At 49.9% G+C, this 17,201-nt stretch overlaps 1 protein-coding gene across 1 annotated transcript in view; it reads right to left on the bottom strand.

The window, feature by feature from the left end:
* The window catches only part of LOC132401515 (CAP-Gly domain-containing linker protein 3-like), a 95,791-nt gene that overhangs the window by 19,436 nt on the left and 59,154 nt on the right, over nucleotides 1–17,201 (bottom strand). The window lies entirely within an intron of this gene.

Here is a 17,201-nt window from a genome sequence, read left to right as displayed (position 1 = left end):
GGAGTCTGGGACCAGAGGACACAGATAGAGTGGATGTGGAGAGGGTGTTTCCTATAGTGAGGGAGTCTAGGACCAGAGGACACAGATAGAGTGGATGTGGAGAGGATGATTTCTATGGTGAGGGCGTCTAGGACCAGAGGACACAGATAGAGTGGATGTGGAGAGGATGTTTCTTGTCGTGAGGGAGTCTAGGACCAGAGGACACAGATAGAGTGGATGTGGAGAGGATGTTTCCTGTAGTGGGGGAGTCTAGGACCAGAGGACACAGATAGAGTGGATGTGGAGAGGATGTTTCCTATAGTGTGGGAGTCTAGGACCAGAGGACACAGATACAGTGGATGTGGAGAGGATGTTTCCTATAGTGTGGGAGTCTAGGACCAGAGGACACAGATAGAGTGGATGTGGAGAGGATGTTTCCTATAGTGTGGGAGTCTAGGACCAGAGGACACAGATAGAGTGGATGTGGAGATGATGATTCCTATAGTGGGGGAGTCTAGGACCAGAGGACACAGTTAGACTGGATGTGGAGAGGATGTTTCCTATGGTGGGGGAGTCTAGGACCAGAGGACACAGATACAGTGGATGTGGAGAGGATGATTCCTATGGTGGGGGAGTCTAGGACCAGAGGACACAGGTAGAGTGGATGTGGAGAGGATGATTCCTATGGAGGGGGAGTCTAGGACCAGAGGACCCAGATAGAGTGGATGTGGAGAGAATGATTCCTATGGTGAGGGAGTCTAGGACCAGAGGACACAGATAGAGTGGATGTGGAGAGGATGTTTCCTGTAGTGTGGGAGTCTAGGACCAGAGGACACAGATAGAGTGGATGTGGAGAGGATGTTTCTTGTCGTGAGGGAGTCTAGGACCAGAGGACAGATAGAGTGGATGTGGAGAGGATGATTCCTATGGTGAGGGAGTCTAGGACCAGAGGACACAGATAGAGTGGATGTGGAGAGGATGTTTCTTGTCGTGAGGGAGTCTAGGACCAGAGGACACAGATAGAGTGGATGTGGAGAGGATGTTTCCTGTAGTGGGGGAGTCTAGGACCAGAGGACACAGATAGAGTGGATGTGGAGAGGATGTTTCCTATAGTGGGGGAGTCTCGGACCAGAGGACACAGATAGAGTGGATGTGGAGAGGATGATTCCTATGGTGGGGGAGTCTCGGACCAGAGGACACAGATAGAGTGGATGTGGAGAGGATGTTTCCTATAGTGTGGGAGTCTAGGACCAGAGGACACAGATAGAGTGGATGTGGAGAGGATGATTCCTATGGTGGGGGAGTCTAGGACCAGAGGACACAGATAGAGTGGATGTGGAGAGGATGATTCCTATGGTGGGGGAGTCTAGGACCAGAGGACACAGGTAGAGTGGATGTGGAGAGGATGATTCCTATGGTGGGGGAGTCTAGGACCAGAGGACACAGATAGAGTGGATGTGGAGAGGATGATTCCTATGGTGAGGGAGTCTAGGACCAGAGGACACAGATGGAGTGGATGTGGAGAGGATGTTTCCTATGATGGGGGAGTCTAGGACCAGAGGACACAGATAGAGTGGATGTGGAGAGGATGATTCCTATAGTGGAGGAGTCTCGGACCAGAGGACACAGATAGAGTGGATGTGGAGAGGATGATTCCTATGGTGGGGGAGTCTAGGAACAGAGGACACAGACAGAGTGGATGTGGAGAGGATGTTTCCTATGATGGGGGAGTCTAGGACCAGAGGACACAGATAGAGTGGATGTGGAGAGGATGATTCCTATGGTGAGGGAGTCTAGGACCAGAGGACACAGATGGAGTGGATGTGGAGAGGATGTTTCCTGTAGTGGGGGAGTCTAGGACCAGAGGACACAGATAGAGTGGACGTGGAGAGGATGTTACCTATAGTGGGGGAGTCTAGGACCAGAGGACACAGATAGAGTGGATGTTTAGAGGATGTTTCCTATAGTTGGGGAGTCTAGGACCAGAGGACACAGACAGAGCGGATGTGGAGAGGACGTTTCCTGAAGTGGGGGAGTCTAGGACCAGAGGACACAGATAGAATGGATGTGGAGAGGATGTTTCCTATGATGGGGGAGACTAGGACCAGAGGACACAGATAGAGTGGATGTGGAGAGGATGATTCCTATAGTGGGGGAGTCTCAGACCAGAGGACACAGATAGAGTGGATGTGGAGAGGATGATTCCTATGGTGGGGGAGTCTAGGAACAGAGGACACAGACAGAGTGGATGTGGAGAGGATGTTTCCTATGATGGGGGAGTCTAGGACCAGAGGACACAGATAGAGTGGATGTGGAGAGGATGATTCCTATAGTGGGGGAGTCTCGGACCAGAGGACACAGATAGAGTGGACGTGGAGAGGATGATTCCTATAGTGGGGGAGTCTCGGACCAGAGGACACAGATAGAGTGGACGTGGAGAGGATGATTCCTATAGTGGGGGAGTCTCGGACCAGAGGACACAGATAGAGTGGATGTGGAGAGGATGATTCCTATAGTGGGGGAGTCTAGGACCAGAGGACACAGATAGAGTGGATGTGGAGAGGATGATTCCTATAGTGGGGGAGTCTAGGACCAGAGGACACAGATAGAGTGGATGTGGAGAGGATGATTCCTATGGTGGGGGAGTCTAGGACCAGAGGACACAGATAGAGTGGATGTGGAGAGGATGATTCCTATGGTGGGGGAGTCTAGGACCAGAGGACACAGGTAGAGTGGATGTGGAGAGGATGATTCCTATGGAGGGGGAGTCTAGGACCAGAGGACACAGATAGAGTGGATGTGGAGAGGATGTTTCCTGTAGTGTGGGAGTCTAGGACCAGAGGACACAGATAGAGTGGATGTGGAGAGGATGTTTCTTGTCGTGAGGGAGTCTAGGACCAGAGGACACAGATAGAGTGGATGTGGAGAGGATGATTTCTATGGTGAGGGCGTCTAGGACCAGAGGACACAGATAGAGTGGATGTGGAGAGGATGTTTCTTGTCGTGAGGGAGTCTAGGACCAGAGGACACAGATAGAGTGGATGTGGAGAGGATGTTTCCTGTAGTGGGGGAGTCTAGGACCAGAGGACACAGATAGAGTGGATGTGGAGAGGATGTTTCCTATAGTGTGGGAGTCTAGGACCAGAGGACACAGATACAGTGGATGTGGAGAGGATGTTTCCTATAGTGTGGGAGTCTAGGACCAGAGGACACAGATAGAGTGGATGTGGAGAGGATGTTTCCTATAGTGTGGGAGTCTAGGACCAGAGGACACAGATAGAGTGGATGTGGAGATGATGATTCCTATAGTGGGGGAGTCTAGGACCAGAGGACACAGTTAGACTGGATGTGGAGAGGATGTTTCCTATGGTGGGGGAGTCTAGGACCAGAGGACACAGATACAGTGGATGTGGAGAGGATGATTCCTATGGTGGGGGAGTCTAGGACCAGAGGACACAGGTAGAGTGGATGTGGAGAGGATGATTCCTATGGAGGGGGAGTCTAGGACCAGAGGACCCAGATAGAGTGGATGTGGAGAGAATGATTCCTATGGTGAGGGAGTCTAGGACCAGAGGACACAGATAGAGTGGATGTGGAGAGGATGTTTCCTGTAGTGTGGGAGTCTAGGACCAGAGGACACAGATAGAGTGGATGTGGAGAGGATGTTTCTTGTCGTGAGGGAGTCTAGGACCAGAGGACACAGATAGAGTGGATGTGGAGAGGATGATTCCTATGGTGAGGGAGTCTAGGACCAGAGGACACAGATAGAGTGGATGTGGAGAGGATGTTTCTTGTCGTGAGGGAGTCTAGGACCAGAGGACACAGATAGAGTGGATGTGGAGAGGATGTTTCCTGTAGTGGGGGAGTCTAGGACCAGAGGACACAGATAGAGTGGATGTGGAGAGGATGTTTCCTATAGTGTGGGAGTCTAGGACCAGAGGACACAGATAGAGTGGATGTGGAGAGGATGTTTCCTATAGTGTGGGAGTCTAGGACCAGAGGACACAGATAGAGTGGATGTGGAGAGGATGTTTCCTATAGTGTGGGAGTCTAGGACCAGAGGACACAGATAGAGTGAAAGTGGAGAGGATGATTCCTATGGTGGGGAGTCTAGGACCAGAGGACACAGATAGAGTGGATGTGGAGAGGATGTTTCCTATGGTGGGGGAGTCTGGGACCAGAGTACACAGATAGAGTGGATGTGGAGAGGATGATTCCTATGATGGGGGAGTCTAGGACCAGAGGACACAGATAGAGTGGGTGTGGAGAGGGTGTTTCCTATAGTGGGGGAGTCTAGGACCAGAGGACACAGATAGAGTGGATGTGGAGAGGGTGTTTCCTATAGTGGGGGAGTCTAGGACCAGAGGACACAGATAGAGTGGATGTGGAGAGGGTGTTTCCTATAGTGGGGGAGTCTGGGACCAGAGGACACAGATAGAGTGGATGTGGAGAGGGTGTTTCCTATAGTGAGGGAGTCTAGGACCAGAGGACACAGATAGAGTGGATGTGGAGAGGATGTTTCCTATGGTGGGGGAGTCTGGGACCAGAGTACACAGATAGAGTGGATGTGGAGAGGATGATTCCTATGATGGGGGAGTCTAGGACCAGAGGACACAGATAGAGTGGGTGTGGAGAGGGTGTTTCCTATAGTGGGGGAGTCTAGGACCAGAGGACACAGATAGAGTGGATGTGGAGAGGGTGTTTCCTATAGTGGGGGAGTCTAGGACCAGAGGACACAGATAGAGTGGATGTGGAGAGGGTGTTTCCTATAGTGGGGGAGTCTGGGACCAGAGGACACAGATAGAGTGGATGTGGAGAGGGTGTTTCCTATAGTGAGGGAGTCTAGGACCAGAGGACACAGATAGAGTGGATGTGGAGAGGATGATTTCTATGGTGAGGGCGTCTAGGACCAGAGGACACAGATAGAGTGGATGTGGAGAGGATGTTTCTTGTCGTGAGGGAGTCTAGGACCAGAGGACACAGATAGAGTGGATGTGGAGAGGATGTTTCCTGTAGTGGGGGAGTCTAGGACCAGAGGACACAGATAGAGTGGATGTGGAGAGGATGTTTCCTATAGTGTGGGAGTCTAGGACCAGAGGACACAGATACAGTGGATGTGGAGAGGATGTTTCCTATAGTGTGGGAGTCTAGGACCAGAGGACACAGATAGAGTGGATGTGGAGAGGATGTTTCCTATAGTGTGGGAGTCTAGGACCAGAGGACACAGATAGAGTGGATGTGGAGATGATGATTCCTATAGTGGGGGAGTCTAGGACCAGAGGACACAGTTAGACTGGATGTGGAGAGGATGTTTCCTATGGTGGGGGAGTCTAGGACCAGAGGACACAGATACAGTGGATGTGGAGAGGATGATTCCTATGGTGGGGGAGTCTAGGACCAGAGGACACAGGTAGAGTGGATGTGGAGAGGATGATTCCTATGGAGGGGGAGTCTAGGACCAGAGGACCCAGATAGAGTGGATGTGGAGAGAATGATTCCTATGGTGAGGGAGTCTAGGACCAGAGGACACAGATAGAGTGGATGTGGAGAGGATGTTTCCTGTAGTGTGGGAGTCTAGGACCAGAGGACACAGATAGAGTGGATGTGGAGAGGATGTTTCTTGTCGTGAGGGAGTCTAGGACCAGAGGACAGATAGAGTGGATGTGGAGAGGATGATTCCTATGGTGAGGGAGTCTAGGACCAGAGGACACAGATAGAGTGGATGTGGAGAGGATGTTTCTTGTCGTGAGGGAGTCTAGGACCAGAGGACACAGATAGAGTGGATGTGGAGAGGATGTTTCCTGTAGTGGGGGAGTCTAGGACCAGAGGACACAGATAGAGTGGATGTGGAGAGGATGTTTCCTATAGTGTGGGAGTCTAGGACCAGAGGACACAGATACAGTGGATGTGGAGAGGATGTTTCCTATAGTGTGGGAGTCTAGGACCAGAGGACACAGATAGAGTGGATGTGGAGAGGATGTTTCCTATAGTGTGGGAGTCTAGGACCAGAGGACACAGATAGAGTGAAAGTGGAGAGGATGATTCCTATGGTGGGGAGTCTAGGACCAGAGGACACAGATAGAGTGGATGTGGAGAGGATGTTTCCTATGGTGGGGGAGTCTGGGACCAGAGTACACAGATAGAGTGGATGTGGAGAGGATGATTCCTATGATGGGGGAGTCTAGGACCAGAGGACACAGATAGAGTGGGTGTGGAGAGGGTGTTTCCTATAGTGGGGGAGTCTAGGACCAGAGGACACAGATAGAGTGGATGTGGAGAGGGTGTTTCCTATAGTGGGGGAGTCTAGGACCAGTGGACACAGATAGAGTGGATGTGGAGAGGGTGTTTCCTATAGTGGGGGAGTCTGGGACCAGAGGACACAGATAGAGTGGATGTGGAGAGGGTGTTTCCTATAGTGAGGGAGTCTAGGACCAGAGGACACAGATAGAGTGGATGTGGAGAGGATGTTTCCTATGGTGAGGGAGTCTAGGACCAGAGGACACAGATGGAGTGGATGTGGAGAGGATGTTTCCTGTAGTGGGGGAGTCTAGGACCAGAGGACACAGATAGAGTGGACGTGGAGAGGATGTTACCTATAGTGGGGGAGTCTAGGACCAGAGGACACAGATAGAGTGGATGTGGAGAGGATGTTTCCTATATTTGGGGAGTCTAGGACCAGAGGACACAGACAGAGTGGATGTGGAGAGGACGTTTCCTGTAGTGGGGGAGTCTAGGACCAGAGGACACAGATAGAATGGATGTGGAGAGGATGTTTCCTGTAGTGAGGGAGTCTAGGACCAGAGGACACAGATAGAGTGGATGTGGAGAGGATGTTTCCTATGGTGGGGGAGTCTAGGACCAGAGGGCACAGATAGAGTGGATGTGGAGAGGATGTTTCCTATAGTGGGGGTGTCTAGGACCAGAGGACACAGATAGAGTGGATGTGGAGAGGATGATTCCCATGGTGGGGGAGAGTAGGACCAGAGGACACAGACAGAGTGGATGTGGAGAGGATGTTTCCTATGATGGGGGAGTCTAGGACCAGAGGACACAGATAGAGTGGATGTGGAGAGGATGATTCCTATAGTGGGGGAGTCTCGGACCAGAGGACACAGATAGAGTGGATGTGGAGAGGATGATTCCTATGGTGGGGGAGTCTAGGACCAGAGGACACAGTCAGAGTGGATGTGGAGAGGATGTTTCCTATGATGGGGGAGTCTAGGACCAGAGGACACAGATAGAGTGGATGTGGAGAGGATGATTCCTATAGTGGGGGAGTCTCGGACCAGAGGACACAGATAGAGTGGACGTGGAGAGGATGATTCCTATACTGGGGGAGTCTCGGACCAGAGGACACAGATAGAGTGGATGTGGAGAGGATGATTCCTATAGTGGGGGAGTCTCGGACCAGAGGACACAGATAGAGTGGATGTGGAGAGGATGATTCCTATACTGGGGGAGTCTAGGACCAGAGGACACAGATAGAGTGGATGTGGAGAGGATGATTCCTATGGTGGGGAGTCTAGGACCAGAGGACACAGGTAGAGTGGATGTGGAGAGGATGATTCCTATGGTGGGGGAGTCTAGGACCAGAGGACACAGATAGAGTGGATGTGGAGAGGATGATTCCTATGGTGAGGGAGTCTAGGACCAGAGGACACAGATAGAGTGGATGTGGAGAGGATGTTTCCTGTAGTGTGGGAGTCTAGGACCAGAGGACACAGATAGAGTGGATGTGGAGAGGATGTTTCTTGTCGTGAGGGAGTCTAGGACCAGAGGACACAGATAGAGTGGATGTGGAGAGGATGATTCCTATGGTGAGGGAGTCTAGGACCAGAGGACACAGATAGAGTGGATGTGGAGAGGATGTTTCTTGTCGTGAGGGAGTCTAGGACCAGAGGACACAGATAGAGTGGATGTGGAGAGGATGTTTCCTATAGTTGGGGAGTCTAGGACCAGAGGACACAGACAGAGTGGATGTGGAGAGGACGTTTCCTGTAGTGGGGGAGTCTAGGACCAGAGGACACAGATAGAATGGATGTGGAGAGGATGTTTCCTGTAGTGAGGGAGTCTAGGACCAGAGGACACAGATAGAGTGGATGTGGAGAGGATGTTTCCTATGGTGGGGGAGTCTAGGACCAGAGGACACAGATAGAGTGGATGTGGAGAGGATGATTCCTATGGTGGGGGAGTCTAGGACCAGAGGACACAGGTAGAGTGGATGTGGAGAGGATGATTCCTATGGAGGGGGAGTCTAGGACCAGAGGACACAGATAGAGTGGATGTGGAGAGAATGATTCCTATGGTGAGGGAGTCTAGGACCAGAGGACACAGATAGAGTGGATGTGGAGAGGATGTTTCCTGTAGTGTGGGAGTCTAGGACCAGAGGACACAGATAGAGTTGATGTGGATAGGATGTTTCTTGTCGTGAGGGTCTAGGACCAGACGACACAGATAGAGTGGATGTGGAGAGGATGATTCCTATGGTGAGGGAGTCTAGGACCAGAGGACACAGATAGAGTGGATGTGGAGAGGATGTTTCTTGTCGTGAGGGAGTCTAGGACCAAAGGACACAGATAGAGTGGATGTGGAGAGGATGTTTCCTGTAGTGGGGGAGTCTAGGACCAGAGGACACAGATAGAGTGGATGTGGAGAGGATGTTTCCTATAGTGTGGGAGTCTAGGACCAGAGGACACAGATACAGTGGATGTGGAGAGGATGTTTCCTATAGTGTGGGAGTCTAGGACCAGAGGACACAGATAGAGTGGATGTGGAGAGGATGTTTCCTATAGTGTGGGAGTCTAGGACCAGAGGACACAGATAGAGTGGATGTGGAGAGGATGATTCCTATGGTGGGGAGTCTAGGACCAGAGGACACAGATAGAGTGGATGTGGAGAGGATGTTTCCTATGGTGGGGGAGTCTGGGACCAGAGTACACAGATAGAGTGGATGTGGAGAGGATGTTTCCTATGGTGAGGGAGTCTAGGACCAGAGGACACAGATGGAGTGGATGTGGAGAGGATGTTTCCTGTAGTGGGGGAGGCTAGGACCAGAGGACACAGATAGAGTGGACGTGGAGAGGATGTTACCTATAGTGGGGGAGTCTAGGACCAGAGGACACAGATAGAGTGGATGTGGAGAGGATGTTTCCTATAGTTGGGGAGTCTAGGACCAGAGGACACAGACAGTGTGGATGTGGAGAGGACGTTTCCTGTAGTGGGGGAGTCTAGGACCAGAGGACACAGATAGAATGGATGTGGAGAGGATGTTTCCTGTAGTGAGGGAGTCTAGGACCAGAGGACACAGATAGAGTGGATGTGGAGAGGATGTTTCCTATGGTGGGGGAGTCTAGGACCAGAGGGCACAGATAGAGTGGATGTGGAGAAGATGTTTCCTATAGTGGGGGAGTCTAGGACCAGAGGACACAGATAGAGTGGATGTGGAGAGGATGATTCCTATGGTGGGGGAGTCTAGGACCAGAGGACACAGACAAAGTGGATGTGGAGAGGATGTTTCCTATGATGGGGGAGTCTAGGACCAGAGGACACAGATAGAGTGGATGTGGAGAGGATGATTCCTATAGTGGGGGAGTCTCGGACCAGAGGACACAGATAGAGTGGATGTGGACAGGATGATTCCTATGGTGGGGGAGTCTAGGACCAGAGGACACAGACAGAGTGGATGTGGAGAGGATGTTTCCTATGATGGGGGAGTCTAGGACCAGAGGACACAGATAGAGTGGATGTGGAGAGGATGATTCCTATAGTGGGGGAGTCTCGGACCAGAGGACACAGATAGAGTGGACGTGGAGAGGATGATTCCTATACTGGGGGAGTCTCGGACCAGAGGACACAGATAGAGTGGATGTGGAGAGGATGATTCCTATGGTGAGGGAGTCTAGGACCAGAGGACACAGATAGAGTGGATGTGGAGAGGATGTTTCCTGTAGTGTGGGAGTCTAGGACCAGAGGACACAGATAGAGTGGATGTGGAGAGGATGTTTCTTGTCGTGAGGGAGTCTAGGACCAGAGGACTCAGATAGAGTGGATGTGGAGAGGATGATTCCTATGGTGAGGGAGTCTAGGACCAGAGGACACAGATAGAGTGGATGTGGAGAGGATGTTTCTTGTCGTGAGGGAGTCTAGGACCAGAGGACACAGATAGAGTGGATGTGGAGAGGATGATTCCTATAGTGGGGGAGTCTAGGACCAGAGGACACAGATAGAGTGGATGTGGAGAGGATGATTCCTATAGTGGGGGAGTCTAGGACCAGAGGACACAGATAGAGTGGATGTGGAGAGGATGATTCCTATGGTGGGGGAGTCTAGGACCACAGGTAGAGTGGATGTGGAGAGGATGATTCCTATAGTGGGGGAGTCTCGGACCAGAGGACACAGATAGAGTGGATGTGGACAGGATGATTCCTATGGTGGGGGAGTCTAGGACCAGAGGACACAGACAGAGTGGATGTGGAGAGGATGTTTCCTATGGTGGGGGAGTCTGGGACCAGAGGACACAGATAGAGTGGATGTGGAGAGGATGATTCCTATGATGGCGGAGTCTAGGACCGGAGGACACAGATAGAGTGGATGTGGAGAGGATGTTTCCTATGGTGGGGGAGTCTGGGACCAGAGGACACAGATAGAGTGGATGTGGAGAGGATGTTTCCTATAGTGGGGGAGTCTAGGACCAGAGGACACAGATAGAGTGGATGTGGAGACGGTGTTTCCTATAGTGGGGGAGTCTAGGACCAGAGGACACAGATAGAGTGGATGTGGAGAGGGTGTTTCCTATAGTGGGGGAGTCTGGGACCAGAGGACACAGATAGAGTGGATGTGGAGAGGGTGTTTCCTATAGTGAGGGAGTCTAGGACCAGAGGACACAGATAGAGTGGATGTGGAGAGGATGTTTCCTATGGTGGGGGTGTCTAGGACCAGAGGACACAGATAGAGTGGACGTGGAGAGGATGTTTCCTATAGTGGGGGAGTCTAGGACCAGAGGACACAGATAGAGTGGATGTGGAGAGGATGTTTCCTATAGTGGGGGAGTCTAGGACCAGAGGACACAGATAGAGTGGATGTGGAGAGGATGTTTCCTATAGTGGGGGAGTCTAGGACCAGAGGACACAGATAGAGTGGATGTGGAGAGGATGATTCCTACGATGGGGGAGTCTAGGACCAGAGGACACAGATAGAGTGGGTGTGGAGAGGATGTTTCCTATAGTGGGGGAGTCTAGGACCAGAGGACACAGATAGAGTGGATGTGGAGAGGATGATTCCTATGGTGAGGGAGTCTAGGACCAGAGGACACAGATAGAGTGGATGTGGAGAGGATGTTTCTTGTCGTGAGGGAGTCTAGGACCAGAGGACACAGATAGAGTGGATGTGGAGAGGATGTTTCCTGTAGTGGGGGAGTCTAGGACCAGAGGACACAGATAGAGTGGATGTGGAGAGGATGTTTCCTATAGTGTGGGAGTCTAGGACCAGAGGACACAGATAGAGTGGATGTGGAGAGGATGTTTCCTATAGTGTGGGAGTCTAGGACCAGAGGACACAGATAGAGTGGATGTGGAGAGGATGTTTCCTATAGTGTGGGAGTCTAGGACCAGAGGACACAGATAGAGTGGATGTGGAGAGGATGATTCCTATGGTGTGGAGTCTAAGACTAGAGGACACAGATAGAGTGGATGTGGAGAGGATGTTTCCTATGGTGGTGGAGTCTGGGACCAGAGAACACAGATAGAGTGGATGTGGAGAGGATGATTCCTATGATGGGGGAGTCTAGGACCAGAGGACACAGATAGAGTGGATGTGGAGAGGATGTTTCCTATAGTGGGGGAGTCTAGGACAAGAGGACACAGATAGAGTGGATGTGGAGAGCGTGTTTCCTATAGTGAGGGAGTCTAGGACCAGAGGACACAGATAGAGTGGATGTGGAGAGGATGATTCCTATAGTGGGGGAGTCTAGGACCAGAGGACACAGATAGAGTGGATGTGGAGAGGATGTTTCCTATAGTGAGGGAGTCTAGGACCAGAGGACACAGATAGAGTGTATGTGGAGAGGATGTTTCCTATGGTGGGGGAGTCTAGGACCAGAGGACTCAGATAGAGTGGATGTGGAGAGGATGTTTCCTATAGTGGGGGAGTCTAGGACCAGAGGACACAGATAGAGTGGATGTGGAGAGGATGTTTCCTATAGTGGGGGAGTCTAGGACCAGAGGACACGGATAGAGTGGATGTGGAGAGGATGATTCCTACGATGGGGGAGTCGAGGACCAGAGGACACAGCCTCAAAAATGAAGGGCGTCTTTTTGGAACAGAGATGAGGAGGAATTTCTTTAGCCAGAAAGTGGTGAATCTGTGGAATTCATTGTCACAGGCGGCTGTGGAGGCCAAGTCAATGGGTGCATTTAAGGCAGAGGTTGATAGATTCTTGATTAGTCAGGGCACGAAGGGATACGGGGAGAAGGCAGGTGATTGGGGCTGAGAGGGAAATGGATCACCCATGATGAAATGGAGGAGCAGATTCGATGGACCAAATGGACTAATTCTGCTCCTATACCTTATGGTGGTGTCCCCTTTGAAACACCGTTTTTAGTGATAAACCATAGAAAACATCCTATCTGGATGCATAATGACTTAGTACAGCAACTGCTCTGCACGTGACCGCAAGAAACTGCAGAAAGTTGTGGACACAGCCCAGAGCATCACTAAAAACAGCCTCCCCTGTCTATAGAATCTGTCTATACTTCTCACTGCCAGTACAATCCAAGACCACAAGACTCAGGAGCAGAATTAGGCCATTCGGCCCTTTGAGTATGCTTCACGATTTGATCACAGCTGATACATTTCCCCCCTCTCCTGCTCCTGCATTTTCCCCATTACCCCTCACACCACGACATATCAAGTACCTGTCAGCCTCTGCCTTAAATGCACCCCAGTGACCTGGCCTCCTGGGTGGCGAGATAAAATTCAAACTCACTACAATTCACCAGCCTCTGGCTAAAGAAACTCTTCATAATCTCTCTACCAAAGTAAGGTGCTTCTTTCCTCCGCTAGCCTGCAGGTCACCCTTGGGCAAGGTGTAGCACCTCCTTAGTCCCCCACCCCCCACCTCAGTCAGGGTCATGTGAAGCCACGGGGAGCAGGTGGTGGATGGTCGTATGAGCAGCCGGTGCAGATCACAAGTCCTGGTTGTGCGACCACTGGTACCAGGCAAACAGTCTCTGAAGAGTGTTGATAATGGCTGGGGTCACCCGTCTTGTAAAGACACTGCCCAGAAGAAGGCAATGGCAAACCACTTCTGTAGAAAACTTTGTCAAAAACTATCATGGTTATGGAAAGACCATGATCGCCCACGTTATATGACTTGGCACATAATGATGATGTCACACGATACGGCACAGAGTGAATGAATGTCCTGGCCTCCACTGCCACCGGAGGCAATTAATTCCACAAATTCACTAGCCTCTGGCTAAAGAAATTCTTCCTCATCTTTATTCTAAATGGACATCCCTCTATTCTAAGGCTGTGTCTTCTCCCCCACCAACAGAAACATCCTCTCCACATCCACTCTACCTAGGCTTTTCAACGTTCAATACATTTCAATGAGATCCTCCCCCCACCCCCCCCCACCCCCCCGCCATTCCTCTGAATTTGAGTGAGAAGAGGCCCGGAGCCATCAAATGCTCCTCATTTGACAAGTCTTTCAATCCAGGAATTATTTTTGTGTAACTCCTTATAACCTACTCCAATGTCTTCACCTCACTGCTTCCGTAAAGCCCCCACCCAACCCAGCCATTCCCTCTTCTACCCTCTCCCATCACGCAGAATATTTAACCCTTTGAAAGCACGGACCACTAGGTACAAAGACAGCTCCCAACAAGCTGTTGTAAGCCCTAGTACGATTAGACGGACTCTTGATCATACAATCTACCTGATTGTGACCTTGCACCTTGTTATCTGCCTGCACTGCACTTTCTCTGTAATTAAAACTCTATTCTGCAGACTGCTTTTGTTTTTCTTTGTACAACCTCAGTGCACCGTTGTGATGAAATGATTTGTATGGATATTGAAAACAAAGATTTTCACTGTATCTCGGTACATATGCCAATAATTAACCAATTTACTGAATTTTAATTGTTGCACTAAAGTCCAAAGTTCAATGTAAATTTATTATCAGAGGGCATATATGTCACCGTATACAACCCTGAGGCTCATTTTCTTGCGGGCATAATCTACAACAGGATCAACGGAAGGGCAACCAGAGTACAGAAGACAACAAACTGTGCAAGTGCAACAATAAATAAATAACAAGAACAGGAGGTATTGAGATAAAGAGTCCTTAAAGTGAGATCAATAGTTGTGGGAACATTCCAATGATGGGGTAAAAGAGTGAATTTATCCCATTTTGTTCAAGAGCCTGATGGTTGAGGGGTAGTTCTTGAACCTGGTGGTGTGAGTCCTGAGGTTCTTGTACCTACCTGATGACAACAGTGAGAAGAGAGCGTGGCCCTGATGATGGATGCTGCTTTAATACGACAGCATTTCCTACAAATGTGCTCATTGGTTGGGAGGGCTTTACCTGTGATGTACTGGACTGAATCCTATCTTTTGTAGGATTTTCTGTGGTTACAGCAAGTTTAAAGTGAGCGGGCCCTGGGTCTACTGACATTTCTGACCATGACCCTAACCCCAGCCACACACCTGTCTCCAGTTCTGTACATACACCCTGACTGCACTGGGACTTCTGGCTCACATTCTGGACTAATGCGTGAACCAGGTGCTGGCTGAACCACTGGGATTTCCAAACAATCAGACAGAGCCATAGAAAAGTAGAGCACACAAACAAGCTCTTTGGCCCTTCTAGTCTGTGCTGAACCATTTAAGCTGACTTCTCCCATCGACCTGCACCAGAACCATAGTCCTCCTTACCCCTACCATCCATGTACCTAGCCCAACTTCTCCTAAATACTGAAGTCAAGTCACTTTCATTGTCATTTCGACCATAACTGCTGATACAGTACATAGTGAAAATGAGACAATGTTTTTCAGGACCACGGTGTTACATGACACAGTACAAAAACTAGACTGAACTATGTAAAAAAAACACAGAGAAAGCTACTAAACTACAGACCTACACAGGACTGCATAAAGTGCACAAAAACAGTGCAGGCAGTACAATAAATAATAAACTGGACAATAGGGCAAGGCGTCAGTCCAGGATTCGGGTATTAAGGAGTCTGATAGCTTGGGGAAAGAAACTGGTACATAGTCTGGTCGTGAGAGCCCAAATGCTTCGGAGCCTTTTCCCAGACGGCAGGAGGGTGAAGAGTTTGTATGAGGGGTGCGTGGGGTCCTTCATAATGCTGTTTCCTTTGCGGATGCAGCGTGCAGTGTAAATGTCCGTGATGGCGGGAGGAGAGACCCCGATGATCTTCTCAGCTGACCTCACTGTCCACTGAGCTTGTGTGCACTGGCAGCTCATTCTACGTTCTCATAACCTTCTGAGTGAAGAAGCTTCACCTCAAATATTTTACCTTTCACCCTTAACCCATACTTCTATCAAATCTCCCATCAATCTTCTACAACCTGGGGAATAAAATCCTAACATATTCAATCTTTTCTTACAACTCAGGTCCTTCAGTCCCGGCAACACCTTGGTAAACTTTCTCTGTACCCTTTCAACCTTGTGTTGGGATACCCGGTGTTTACTCTAGTAAGTCAGCCTGTTTCCGTCGTAAGCAGCGCACTGGTGTGGTGGTTGGCTCAACGCTTTACAGTGCTGGCGACCCAGGTTCAATTCCCACCTCTGCCTGTAAGGAGCTTGTTCGCTCTTCCCATGATCTCATGGGTTTCCCCAGGGGCTCCGGTTTCCTCTCACAGTCCAAAGATGCACCAGTTGGCAGGTTAGCTGATCATTGTAAATTGTCCTGTGATTAAGCTAGGCTTAAAATTGGGGGATTGCTGGGCAGTGTGGCTTGAAGGCTGGAATGGCCTATTCCATGCAGTATCCCAATACAAACTGAGTGCCGGTTTATCTTTGTACGTTCAGAACAGATTTCTGCCCCACAACAGACGCTGGCACTCTGCACGATGGGAACATGGCGGAGAACGCTCTACAGATGCGACAAGCACTCAATAGGTCAGGCAGGAGCTACGGAGAGGGAGACAGGTTTAACATTTCAGTTTGATGATCTTTTATTATGGCTCATTTAAGAGGCTGTTAGAATATGCAGGGGATGGAGGAGTTTGGCTATCTGCAGGCAAAAGAGGTTAAGTTTGATTCAGCATTGTGTTGAGAACAGACATTGTGGGCCGAAGGGCCTGTTCCCGCGATGTACTGTTCTATGATTCACTATACACTTTATTGGTACATCTGTACATCTCCACAACAATGTAAATATCTAATCAGCCAGTCATGTGGCAGCAACATAAGAGCATGCAAGCATGGTCAAGAGGTTCAGTTGCTGTTTGGACCAAATGTCAGAATGGGCAAGAAATGTGATCTAATTGGTGATAGTTGTGCTAGAAGAGGTGGTCTGAGTATCGCCTGGGATTTTCACACACAACAATCTCTAGCACTTTCAGAAAATTGTGCGAAAAACAAAAAATTATCCAGTGGGCAGTAGCTCTGTGGTAAAAATGCCTTGTTAATGAAAGAAGTCAGAGGAGAATGACCAGACTGGTTCAAGCTGACAGGAAGGCAAGAGTAACTCAAATATCCACATGCTACGACAGTGGTGTGCAGAAGACATGGGTGATCGTGGTCTTTCCATGACCAAGATTGTTCTTGGCAAACTTTTCTATATAAGTGGTTTGTCATTGCCAAGACAGGCAACACCAGCTATGATCAATACTCTTCAGAGATTGTCTGCCTGGCGTAAGTGGTCACATAACCAGGACTTGTGATATACACCAGCTGCTCATAAGACATAGAAACATAGAAAACCTACAGCACAATACAGGCCCTTCGGCCCACAAAGTTGTGCTAAACATTTCCTTACCTTAGAACTACCCAGGGTTACCCATAGTCCTCTATTTTTCTAAGCTCCATGTATCCATCCAGGAGTCTCTTAAAAGAACCAATCGTTTCCACCTCCACCACCGCCATCGGTAGCCCATTCCACGACTCACCAATCTCTGCGTAAAAAATCCTTACCCCTGACATCTCCTCTGTACCTACTTCCAAGCACCTTAAACCTGTGTCCTCTTGTGGCAAC

This window comes from Hypanus sabinus, chromosome 11, assembly GCF_030144855.1.
Source record: "Hypanus sabinus isolate sHypSab1 chromosome 11, sHypSab1.hap1, whole genome shotgun sequence".
Classification (NCBI taxonomy): Eukaryota; Metazoa; Chordata; class Chondrichthyes; order Myliobatiformes; family Dasyatidae; genus Hypanus; species Hypanus sabinus.
The sequence above is the reverse complement of the archived record's forward strand: the minus strand, read 5'-3'. Positions and strand labels throughout refer to the sequence as shown.